We start from the raw sequence: 12,213 nt of genomic DNA, 5'->3' as shown, positions 1-12,213 counted from the left end.
TCTCCCTCGCGTCTAGCCACGGAGGAGCAGGGATTAGAATTTTACAAGCGGGCTTTTGCTTATTTGCAGCCCCTGACACGCCAAGCTGGGATGTTTACACAGGAAGGTGTCACGGGTATGGCAGAATACTCTCATATCTACTCGGCGCAAAGGCCTTTATTAATTTTGACTTGTGCCGCCTCATGTCGGTGGACAGGCAATTTAAAGTCCCTGTAGCACAAGCTAACTGCTCCCGACAGAGGCGGAAGTGTTGTCGCCTCAGTCATGTATCGTATGCAGTAGCTCCAGTAGCTCCAGTAGCTTGTGCTGTGGCATTTGAAGAAGGAAAACTACTACGTACTACAGTAGAACGCTCTTACTGTATGTCGCCAACCCATCTATGTCAACTCATCAAGTTCTTATTGTTATTACTAAAAAGTACCTGCTTAAGCCGACGTGGACGTGCATGGCCGACCACTTTTCTTGACATGAAAGCTGAGACCCAAAGGAGTCATTTCGATGAAAATTGACTGCTGTCTACTTGCACAGCATTGAAACGTACACACAGTGACTTCCTGTTCAGTGCAAAATAACCTTCAAAATAAAAGCAAGACAGTATTAACCTGGATTCTGCACCTGTTTATTTTTTTAGAATGTTAGCTACAGGAAGAAAGACTTGCTCATGTACGCTACGAAAGCTTTTTTATTAATAATAATAAGAAGAATACGGTTATCTGGACTGGACAAATTCGGTTGTCCTCGAAAATTTACCTTTGCTTCGGTTTGCGTACATTCTTTGGTTAGCGTACAATATGGCGCACATGTTGTCGCGTTATTAATATACTGTGTGAATCCATCTGTCTTCTTAATGTATTTTTATAACAAAATGTCCTTCCTTGTTAGCATCCTATTAGCTAGCTAAACAAAATGGCTACTGGAACCGGAAGTTGTGTCGCCCGTCCTTGATGTCATCAGCGGTTGATCTCAAAAATGTTAACACAAAAAACAAGTTTTTATAGAAGTTTTACATGAACAGAACAATTGGAAATGCATATAATGCACAAGAAGTTAGGGACATTTCAAGATCCTAAAATGTACTACCGTATAGACTTTACAAGTGAGCTTAATTTTGAATACACATGCCCAACATGTTCAATACTTGTGAAATGAAAGGGATAAATAAACATTTGAGGTTTCTTTTACCTTCATTGAAGACGTGACTGTTCCCAAAGACAGCGAGATCATCAACCACCGCCTTCCTGTTTTCAGTCACGTCAAGAATCAAGTCTTCAATGGAGGTAAAAGTCACCTTAAATGTTGACTTATCCCTTTCATTCATCATTTATATGTTTTTATATGCATTTCAAATTGTTTTCCGCATGTAAAACTATAACTGTAAAACTATAAAAATGTCTTTAGTGTTAAAATGTTTGGCTTTCTGGAACGGATCTATTCGATTTACATTATTTCTGATGAGAAAAGTTGATTCGGTTAACATCTCTTTCAGTTAGAGCCGGGCCTTAATGACACTAACCAAGGTTCCGCTGCAATACATTTAATTTATAGAGCTCTTTCCGAAAACTCAAAGACGCAGCACACGGTAAATGCAAACAAATATGTGTGTACAAGATAGCAAAATAACAGTAGAAAAATAAAAAATAAAAAGCAAAGAGTTCAGAACAAATGCAGTTAAAAGTGCACACACCAGGCCAGATTAAAAGATTGCAAAGTGATGTATTACCTAATACGTACATTTTAAAGAGTTATCAATTAAAACCAGTGTGTAGCAGGCGTGTTCTTAAGTTAGTGCTTTAAGTATTTGCGGCGGAAGTGAGTTCCAAAGAGAGGGGCGGCAACAGGTCCCACCAGGTTCGGTGCTCGGCCCTTGGGATGGTCACAGGAAGGGTTGGAGCAAGTCTTTAAGCTAAGAGGGGGGCCTGCTTATGCAGTGCCTTATTGGTGAGTAAGAGGATTTAGAATTGGATGTGGTAAGGGATAGGGAGCCAGTTTAGGTTCTGAAGGACTGGGGTGATGTGGTCTCGGGAACCGGTACAGGTGAGGAGTTTTGAGATGAATGTATTGGAGTTTGTTAAGGAGATTGGTGTGTTTGCCATAACGAATGCTGTTACAGTAGTGAATGTGTGATATGGTGAAGGCATGAATGAAGGTTTCAGCTGCAGGGAAGAGGGAGAGGGGCCAAGGTGTTTTAGTGACTGCTTTAATGTGTCGGGAGAAGGTGAGTTTACTGTCAAAGATGACTCCAAGGTTCCGGCAATGGGGTGAGAGTGAGAGGGTGGAGTTGTCATCACAATTGTTTATTGTCACTGTAGTCAAGACATACAACAAACTTACCGCAGCAGCTCTGTTAGATAAGAGAATAAAGTATTGGAATGTCGGTGGAATGACAGTGAGGCAGGATAACTGTGCACAAATCATCCTCGTATCGGTGTCTAAAAAACAGCACTCTGTACCTTACAGCAAGGCCTGATGCATCTACATCAGGGGGGATCCGACTTTTTCCATCGCCGCACACTGAAAATCCAAGGGTGCAGTGGGCCACTTTGACATTTTCATATATTTTTTTATTTTGTAAAAAGCCTAAAAAAACTTGATATCCTGTTGTAACTCACTATATTGCTGTTTGAATATCGCTCCCTCACTGTATCGCGTTTTTTCAAAAAAAGAATTACAGACAATATGTAGTATTGTGGTCACTAGGCATCAGTGATGTTATTAGACTTGGCGTAAGACTACTTTACCTTTCACGCTGCATGGAAACTGCCTACTGAGCCAGCAGAGCCGAGCCGACATGCCATGGCTGAGATCGAGTGGAAAAAAAAAGGTTCCACTGGAATACATTTTATTTATAAAGCGGTTTTCCAAAAAGCCAAAGACGCAGCACACGGTAAATGCAAACAAATATGAGTGTACAAAATAGCAAAATAACAGTAGAAAAATAAAAAATAAAAAGAATAGAGTTCAGAACAAATGCAGTAAAAAACAGCACTCTGTACCTTACAGCAAGGCCACAGCTTGGCAACTCTTCTTCTCTCTTGGTCTTGCTCTAAAAAGCCTAAAAGACGACACTGCCCCCTATAGTCCAACCCCTGAATCACAGCTCACAAGCATACACAATACTCCCGTCGCTATAATATTTTATGATAACAAAAGAATCGATATCTGAAAGTACCATAGGTTATTGTCCATTCTCCATATGTCTCTGTAAATGTGCAAGCAATGGTTTGGTTTCTTTTTCAGCTATGTCGACAACCGCTTATGTTGATGTCAGGCAGCCAGTCCTGTAATATTCTATGTTCAAGTTCTTCTCTTCTATATCTTGAAATTGTCAAGTGTCAGCAATGACTCAGTAGAACCTATTTTTTCAACTCAAAGCCATTTTAATCTTCGAAAGAAGTTCCAAAAATGAAATTGTAGCTGCCATCCACCTCCTCTTGACCTCAATCTGCTAGACATTCACACAGACTGAAAGGATGGAGAGACTCTCACTTTCAATTCCACCTGCCACTTGCCCCTGAGACTTAACCCCCTACCATCTCACCATAAACATTCTACAAGCTGACCTTGACCAACAGAGGAGGGTAAACCAAAAACCGTACAGTAGGTGTCGCCTACTTCGCAAGAACACCTCCCACTCTATAAATAGAAAAAGTGGCAATTAAGTGCCAGTCTAATAGTCCCTCTGGTAAACCGACCCCTAAAAAGCCCGCCTTCATATCGCATAGTCTTTATTCACACGACTTCCTCATCATCTCTGGCTATCGGCTTAATTACGCCGCCACCATCCCCAGATAAGAGACTGATAGCCTTATCATCACGGCTCATTTCCAGATCCATGAAATTAATAAAGTCCACCTCCTGTCTCAGTTATGGGAACAAACTTATATTAGCTGTCACGTACAAGCACCCGCTCAAGTAGTACTTTAGCTTCTTCTTCTTCTCCTCCTGTCTTAGGAAAATTACATGTTGGCTGATGACGCCTATGTGTTTTATGGCTCTGGTGGCTCATTCATCACGTGCGCTGTAGTTGTATTATTCATTTTGTTTAGTTAACTACTTCATTGTCTGTAATATGCACCTTGGGAGAAGTGCTAAATTACAGCGCTGTTGCCCTATGGAGTGGACCTTGCAAACATTGTTTGTAAAATACCAATTAGTGGTACGATGATGGAGCGCAGCCTGCGGACAGGTCGTAAACTCCCATCTCCTTCTAATCAAATAAAGTGGACACCGATCTGCTTTCCAGCCAAATCCTCAGGCAGGTCCTCCAGCTCTCCGTGTCGGCTCCTCTAATCAGTTGGGAGACAGCTGGTTCCACCACGCTGTTCCACCTGCCGGCTCCTCTGAGTAAACGGCTGTGCTTTGCAGACCAAATCCACTCCAAGCCTCTCTCGGAGTCACACTCCAGCACACAGGGGTCTCGCACATGGATTTCAGGGAAAATGGGAAGGCTGGGTGACGGGCGCTAGTCGTCACAGTAGCGATGTTGGCAGAGGAATGAGTTGGGCTCCCGCGAGGTTTGGGGCCTGTCATTTATTTCTAAATGACGGCAGATGGTGGGCTTGGCTCTCACACCGTTCTCTCAGTCTCCCAAGATGCACTTCTTTGATGGATGCGGAGAACGGGAGCGCCGCGGAGAAGGCTGAGACACAGCTGTGCTGGCCGATAACGGGGGCAAAGTGTGCCTGGGCTTTCTCGCCATGCACATATTACTCATTGCCATAGAGCGCATGCGGATTCACAAGTTGTTGAGTTTATATGCTTTTGTTTTGCATTGAGGTAAACTTCCAAGTATGATGTTTCTTCCTGCTGGAAAACCGTCCATCTTTGTCCTTCTTTGTAGTGCCAAACACCTCTTTTACTCGCGCTGTCATTTTGAACAGATGTTGAGTCTGCTTGTATTTCCTGTCCACCGACCTACCCATCCTTCATTGAAGAAGTAAACTGACACAGAGGTCTTCACACCTTCCGACAGCGAAGATCTAAAGGTGCATTAAAGTGAGCAATCACCGTCTACCAGCACCCTTGCAAAGGTCACGTCAGCGCCATCATCCTAATCGCCAGCCGCCATCACTTGCAGTGATTTAGGGTTGCAGTAAAAGCATCATAACCCGCCCAACCGCGTCTGTGCCAATGAATGTAACCACGGAAACAGGGATGTTCAGCGGCCCGTCGACTATGCATCTTTGGGATTCTGTGGCGCCGCATGGCGTCAAGTCAGGCGTTAAGAGTCGATTTAGCCGTGGCATCGGGGAGGCTCGCACATTAGCAGCAAGGAAATAGGAGCCAGCAAATACTTAGTGGGTGATTGGCTCCGCAATAACACAACACCCCCTTTGGCAGCCCGTCAAGCGGAGCTATACGGATGCCATTACAAAAACAGGGGCCATTAGCAGGCACGGAAGCTTTGTGAAGCATGTCGCCGCTTCACGCCGCTACGCCCCAGGGATGTTCTACGCCTTCTATGATCATTTTTGGTATGGCGTACGAACAGATGACAAAGCCAAGTGTTTGCTGCATCTGCACTGTGGTGCTGTTCATTTGCAGCAGAAGACTAACATATCGTGGCGTAAATATTTCATCACCATGGGTTCCTTTTCTTCTACTACTTTGGGTTTGCTGATGTTGAAAAGCGTACATAACCAGACTAGTTTGTGAGATTTATTTCACTCTCCGTCTAACATTATTCGTCCTTGATTGGATTTGTTAGCGGTGATCATGCATGCAACTTTTGCGCATCCCAGCGCACCGCCTCTCAAACCACGGCAGCTCAGAGGTGAAATTTCCAATGCTGTCAAGTGGAAATTACATTTACCTCATGCTAATTTGTTTTCCCAATTACGTCTGTGGAGAATTGTAATTACGTCCTGGATTGCGTACCCTGGGAATGTGTTGCTCCCGTGTCGGAAGTGCTGCATTCATGCGCAGGACTGTGATTAAGTTTTACAAAAGTAGCCTAGCTTGGGATTGATTCTGGTTCATATACAAATTAGAATATACAATACACGATATATAATATATAAGTTATAATCTGAATACATTGTCATTTCACAAACACAACACACACACAGACACAAAATGGTTGTGCATGCGCCTTTCTGCAGTTCTTTCATTCTAATGTGAATTGGCTAAGCATTGACTGTAATTGACGGCGTGCTTTGTATGTCGGTGTCCCAAGCTGTGGTGCGTGAAAAAGTGGCGGTAATCGACGACATGAGGTGTTGCATGAAAGCGTGCCCTCCTGTCTTTTCTATACAGCCCATGAGATTGGTGAAAAAAACACCCGGGAGTTTTTTTCTTTAACTTTACCACTCCCGGAGGCACCCTCCCTGACTGGCATGTCATTAGGAGTGCGCCACGCTCATGCGTCCCCAGCCAGACAGGCCATGCCACAGGCTGCATGCTAATTGTGGAGGCGTAGCCGACCTTGTATGGTTAAAGGAAGGAGGCAGATAAGTGGTTTTGTTTAGCGTCTGGTGGGCAGGGGGCTCTCCTGCTCCAGATGCCTTTGTCTTGACCTTGGGCGGCAAAGTCAGCCGAGTCTGAGCGGTCGCTGAAGAGGGTTCATAAAACCCTGTAAAAGTCCCATTAAGAATATGAAGCAATGTAGTGTATATAATGGGTAATAGGCATATCACAGCAGCACATTATATAACGCCATGTAATGAGGGAAGCGTCGTTCCCACTATCACAACATACCTTTTTTGCTTCAAGCCATTAGGTTCCAGTTGCATTACGCCTGTTAAATATTCACCTTCCAAGGCAATTATTTATAGCAGGCTAGCAGGCACTCTTTTTCCACCTAGGGGCTTCCTCATTTTTTGTTCATGAAATACAATAAAGCCAATCCAATGTATAGTTCTTAACAGATATATAGATAGATCCTTTATGAATCTCCAAGAGAAAACAAATATTTTATAATTTGGCAAATAACTAACAACTAAATAGTCCTTTTTTTCTTAATAAAAATAACTAAATAATGTGCATTACAATTTTTTCTTTTTTTTGTAGTAGTAGTTTTGTAGTTTTTTTTAACAGTACATTTGAAAATTCTCAGATGATGACAATAATTATACAGTGGAACATCGTTTTGCGTCCGCTCCGGTTAGCGTGTTCTTCGGTTAACATGGAAAATTCATGCCACAGTTTTGCCTTGAAAAAATATAAAAAACTTATCCTCCCATTTTGTGTGGTAGTGGTAAGTTTTTGGCTTCTTACCTTGTCCTTCTTTCCCACTTCTGTTGAAACACCTTCTCAAGTATAGAATAAGTCAATTGGAGAGACCAGCGAGTTAGCTTGGTAGCTTGCTATGCTTGCGGTGGCTGTCTCTTACACTATGTCCCTGCAATGATCCAGTAGCCTGCGCAATGTGGTGTAAACAATGAATAATAGGAATAAAGGTGATGGCAGGGGTGTTATTTCATGTCTACAGGGCTCTAATAATGTTAAAAATGTGTTTAGAAAGTCATAAAGAGGTTTTCTATGCTCTAACTGCAAAAATATTCTGTTTATTAATATTGAATCCAATCGTGAGTCGAGTGGTTTTGGCTGAGGTATTAAGCGGGGTGCCCTTCCTCACCCAACCCTGACCGGGAAGCTAACCCATGCCCTCTTCCGTGAAAGGCAGAAGTGTGTATTTTAGCATAAAAAACACCATATCGGTTCAGCTTGAAGAAACAATAAACAAACAATGATTTTGGTCATTGCATGCCAAGCTGTGCTCGTGTTTCTCTCGTAACCTTTCATATCGGTTGGCCCTAAAACCTTTCTTCCTGTTTATTTTTAGAATATGCCACAGGCCAACAAATAATGAGCTGCAGGCCGCAAATGGCTCCTGGGCCGCACTTTGGACACCACTGATTTATCGCGTAGATGTGAGGTTGTCCTTTTAAAGGGCATGCAATTTCCACTAAACAGGAAAAGTAGCCTAACTGCTGAATAAAGTGGTAGGTACCGCATTTGGGAGCGCTCTCGCTCAACTCTTTCAAGCGGCCATCTTGTCGGGCTCTATCTGTAATTTCATCGGAACCCCTCCAGTCCAATAACGCGACCTTTTTGGCAGCATGCTCGCTCTTTGTGCTCGCCTCATGACAGGTTTCCTCGCGCGGCTAAAGTCCTCAGATTAAAGTCCAATCAATGACGAAGCACGTACGGATGAGAGGGACGAGGCGAGCGCAGAACTCTTCAATAAAAGGTCAAACTACTACTACAGTTGGAGTGACAGATGGAGGGAGACATCATAATGCATTTTTTTAATGGCTGACACATAAACGTAATGAGTTACGTCCAAGCAGAAAAGCTAACCTGTCTCTTTGAGCGCCATTAGTTCTTTGCTGACATGCATTGATAAAGAGGCACCGTCTCCTTCAGTCCTCATTAAAATGTCGTCATATTTAAAAAGAAAAATAATCATTCCAGACCTTTGCTGATGAGCATTTTATTGCCTTCACTTTGGACTCCATGGGAGAGAGAGAGAGCCTTTTACCATTAATGAAAGTGGCGCGCAGGAACAAGAAGGACGGGGCTGATAAGGGTGATTTGCCACTGACTTGAAAGGATGATATTGATTTTTTTTGCTAGACCATTATCTGTTTCTTTATTTACATCCGACCCATGTCTAAACTACCCAAACAAGTCTTCAGTTTTCTTCCAAAGTTTTGAAGACTTGGCGGTAGGTCCGTCTCCCTCAGGGGTTGAAAGTTTTTTAGATTTGTGTGCGAGATACGCCGCATCACTCCTGACTTGTTGACATGCAGCTGCCTGCAGAGGAAGGTTTGCTCTTACGTGGGAGGAGTTGCTTCCCTAACAAAGTAGTTGCACATTATCACGATTTGCTTCCCGATCTTTATTGAGTCAAAGTATTGCTTTATTAGGATTATTATTAGTTTACTTTATTACAAAAATCTCAACACAATACCAAGCAACAGTTTTATATGGATGGCAACAGGTGGCTACGAGACACTCACTATCCAAGATTTTAACATTACTTTTAGGACAACTCAAATGAAAAAATATAAAAAATGTGACAATATATTGCAACCCACTAATTTACTTTCTAGTGCGTTGCACTCTTCTGCACTCTGTTAAGCTATCCTTACAGAAACGTTTTCAGATCAAAAAGGCAAAGTATTTGATTGTTTCAGCCTTTCATGCACACGGAAAAGGCGTTCTAGGCGCCCTGAAACGGTATTTTGGGGAAATGGCTTCCAGAGTGGGCCTGTCGTTTCCGTATAGACAAGCAATCCACTGCGTTACGAAAACAATGTAGTCGCTTAGCCGTCGCCACCCCGTCGCCGTCACGTGGCCAGAAGTGAGCTTTGATGACAAGCCAACATAATATCTGAATATTTCGACTGGCGTGACTCACCCTAGTTGGCATTCTCCTGATATTTTCTTGTCTTATATTCCAAAATGAAAAGTAATTCCACTGTGTCGTAAATCTAGACTTGTGTGCATGCGTTCTTTTTTTGCCTATACAGTAGTATGGCGCGTCACGTGGTCCCGTCTGTGTGTCTGTTTGCAGCGCCACACGTAGATTTTTTTTCAACCCGCCCCTGCTGGTTGAAAAAAAAGAAAATCTGAGTAACGTTTTCATGTCAGCAGGGCCTGTGTGTATGCTACCGGCCCCGCCTCCACCCACCGAAACAAGGAGAAAGTATGACTGACAAAAGGGCTCTCTTCAGGGCCAAGGTGCTGAAACCAATGCACAGAGTGAACTCCCATCCTGCGTGTTTGGTGGCGGGAGATGAGGAAAACAGACACATGACAATACGTTGAAGCCGGCCAAATTATCAAGTTCATTTTCGTTTATTGTGTGACTAATTAATTTATTATCATCCCAGGCCTAGTGCCCACAAACAAGAAATCTTCACGCTTCTTTTAAATCCTCACGTCATGTTTTAATCTTGTGAGATCTTGTGACACCCCATGTTAGTTATGTAGCCGTCTACACTGTGCCATAACACAGTGATTGGGAAGCACCGATCGAGATCAGATCACGGTTAGTTAAGCCTTTACTGGCTTGCAAGGTGCTTCCCCAAGCGTTTTTGTGGTAACGACGCAAAAAAACGGCAATCCTCTGAAACGCCTTGCAGCAGAAACTTGGCACTTGCTGCAAAGACAGCATCCATGCACAAGTCGGAGTAACCTAATGAAATTCCTGTAGCACCTTAATGACACTGGGACCTGCGGCAGCCAAAGAGTTGCACAAGCAAAGCTTAATAAAGCCCGAAAAGACTCAGTTTTCTAATGAAAGTCCTTGAAATGTCAGAGAATAAACGTGGTTAATACCTGAAGTAGCGCTACTCTTGCTGTTATGTTGCTCCTGTAATAGAAAACCAGCTGCTGCGTGCATGTCCCGCCATTTAAAAGCCGGCCCAGAAATCTGGTTAAAGTACAAGTGCTTTTGTCGCACATTATCCCATAAGGTTACTTTAATGCCGCCGTATGCCAGTGTTTGCAGGCTCCAATGCTGATTAAATGAGATATGTTGATGGAGAGGTAACAAGTCGGGCTGACTAATTTCCATTGGAAGTGGTGTAAAACTAAAAATAACGGGGTCGCTAATCGGTGAATAGAAACAGGAGTGCACCACAATCTATGAATGCGGAGAACCTTGAATAATGAGAGGAAATGAAGCCACTTTCGCACATGCACAGCCACACACAAACAGGCGTCTCGGTGGAGTACACTGAGCCACTTGATTGGCCCCGAGGGATGCAATATCTACGATTTAATTTCAGATAACATGTAAGCATATCCTGTTACAAGCCATTACAGGAGTTTAATGCCAGCCACTGTTTGTTCTGCTCAATATTCTATCTTTATATGCTCACGTCTTGGGAGTTAGCCGCAATTAACAAGCGCTCTGCTATTTTAGTTGGTTGTTTTGTTAGATTTACAATAGTAATCAAAGTAAGTAAAGTTTCTGGAGAAGAAAGCAAATGAACTTGCAGCTTCGATTTTGGGTTTGATATTTAAGGACAAGCACCCCACTGTGTCAAATGCATTAGATTCTCTCTCTCTGCTGGCAATCCACACCCAGGAGCCGACGCTCAGCCATTGATCATTCCATAACCTGCTGGGCGGGAATGGGAACGCAAGCTGCATAAAATGCGCCACCAGTCAAAACATGAACTATTAAATGGAAGAAAGAAATTATATTGGTGTAATACAGGTTGAAACCGTACGTTCAGGGGGCGGACGCATGCTCATTTGCAACATTTCATATTCTCGCCAATTGGATTTTGAGGTGTAATATAGGCCTGCCAAATCAGCAGTAGCCCCATTACTCATCCCCCTCTGTGCTGTCTCCTGGCTGGTGCTCCACGGCTAATGCAGATTACAGGGATATATGAGGGCTATTTTGTTCACCGCGGGGTGGAAACGATCACAGGCAACCCCATCCCTCTCTGATGCGCCACCCTACATCTGTTCACCAGCTACTTCTTCCTCGAAAGCCAATCTGCAGATCCATCAGATGTAATGCGGCGACCTCTATTGGCCATCAATTATGGATGGTGCGTATTGTCAACTCGCTCTCAACTTCTTTGGCCTCCTCCTCGCCGACTGGACTGTAGATGCATAAACAGTGGATGCCAGTCGTAGTGGAGACACCGTAGCAGCTCTATTAGATCATTCTCAGGGCATTGAATCGATCGCGACTGGACTGTTGAGGTTGTCTCAGAAGACGTTTTGCCCTCATCCGAGCAGGCTTCATCAGTTCATGCTCAAAGACTAGGTGGGAGAAACGCTAGTCAGACTAGATAGGACATCTCTAGTCTGAGAACTTGGTGCAAGATCCAGCGTATTTATCCCCTAAAGGAGGAGGCTTGTCCAGACAGGAATGGTTTTGCTCTTTTGTTGTGTCAAATGGCGGTCATTAGGATACAACGGGGGCCTCTGCCCGCCAACGATGGTTGTTTGGGTGGTATCACCTTCGTTAGCATTCCATTCAGACGTAATGATGGTCACGGACCCAACTTATTCGTTCGAGGCTAAATGAGTGAATCTTTTAGGAAGGGATGAAAGGACAGCATTGTACATGGGAGACAAGTGTCTGTTCAGCTATGGCTTCTCAACCTTAACGTAGATGGTTTCCCTCACTCCTTTTTCAAACCATCTGCCTTCTCTGTCCAGAATGTGTACATGTTTGTCCTCAAAAGAGTGCTCTTCCTCTTTGAGCAGCAGGTAGACCGCAAAGTCTTCACCTGAAGA

At 43.6% G+C, this 12,213-nt stretch overlaps 1 protein-coding gene across 1 annotated transcript in view; it reads left to right on the top strand.

Annotated features, from left to right (window-relative positions):
- zgc:113263 (uncharacterized protein LOC503753 homolog) overlaps positions 1–12,213 on the top strand; it is a 62,583-nt gene that overhangs the window by 26,497 nt on the left and 23,873 nt on the right. The gene's annotated exons all lie outside the window — the stretch shown is intronic.

The sequence above is a fragment of the Dunckerocampus dactyliophorus genome, chromosome 15 (assembly GCF_027744805.1).
Source record: "Dunckerocampus dactyliophorus isolate RoL2022-P2 chromosome 15, RoL_Ddac_1.1, whole genome shotgun sequence".
NCBI classification, from domain to species: domain Eukaryota; kingdom Metazoa; phylum Chordata; class Actinopteri; order Syngnathiformes; family Syngnathidae; genus Dunckerocampus; species Dunckerocampus dactyliophorus.
This window is presented reverse-complemented; position numbering and strand designations above follow the sequence as displayed.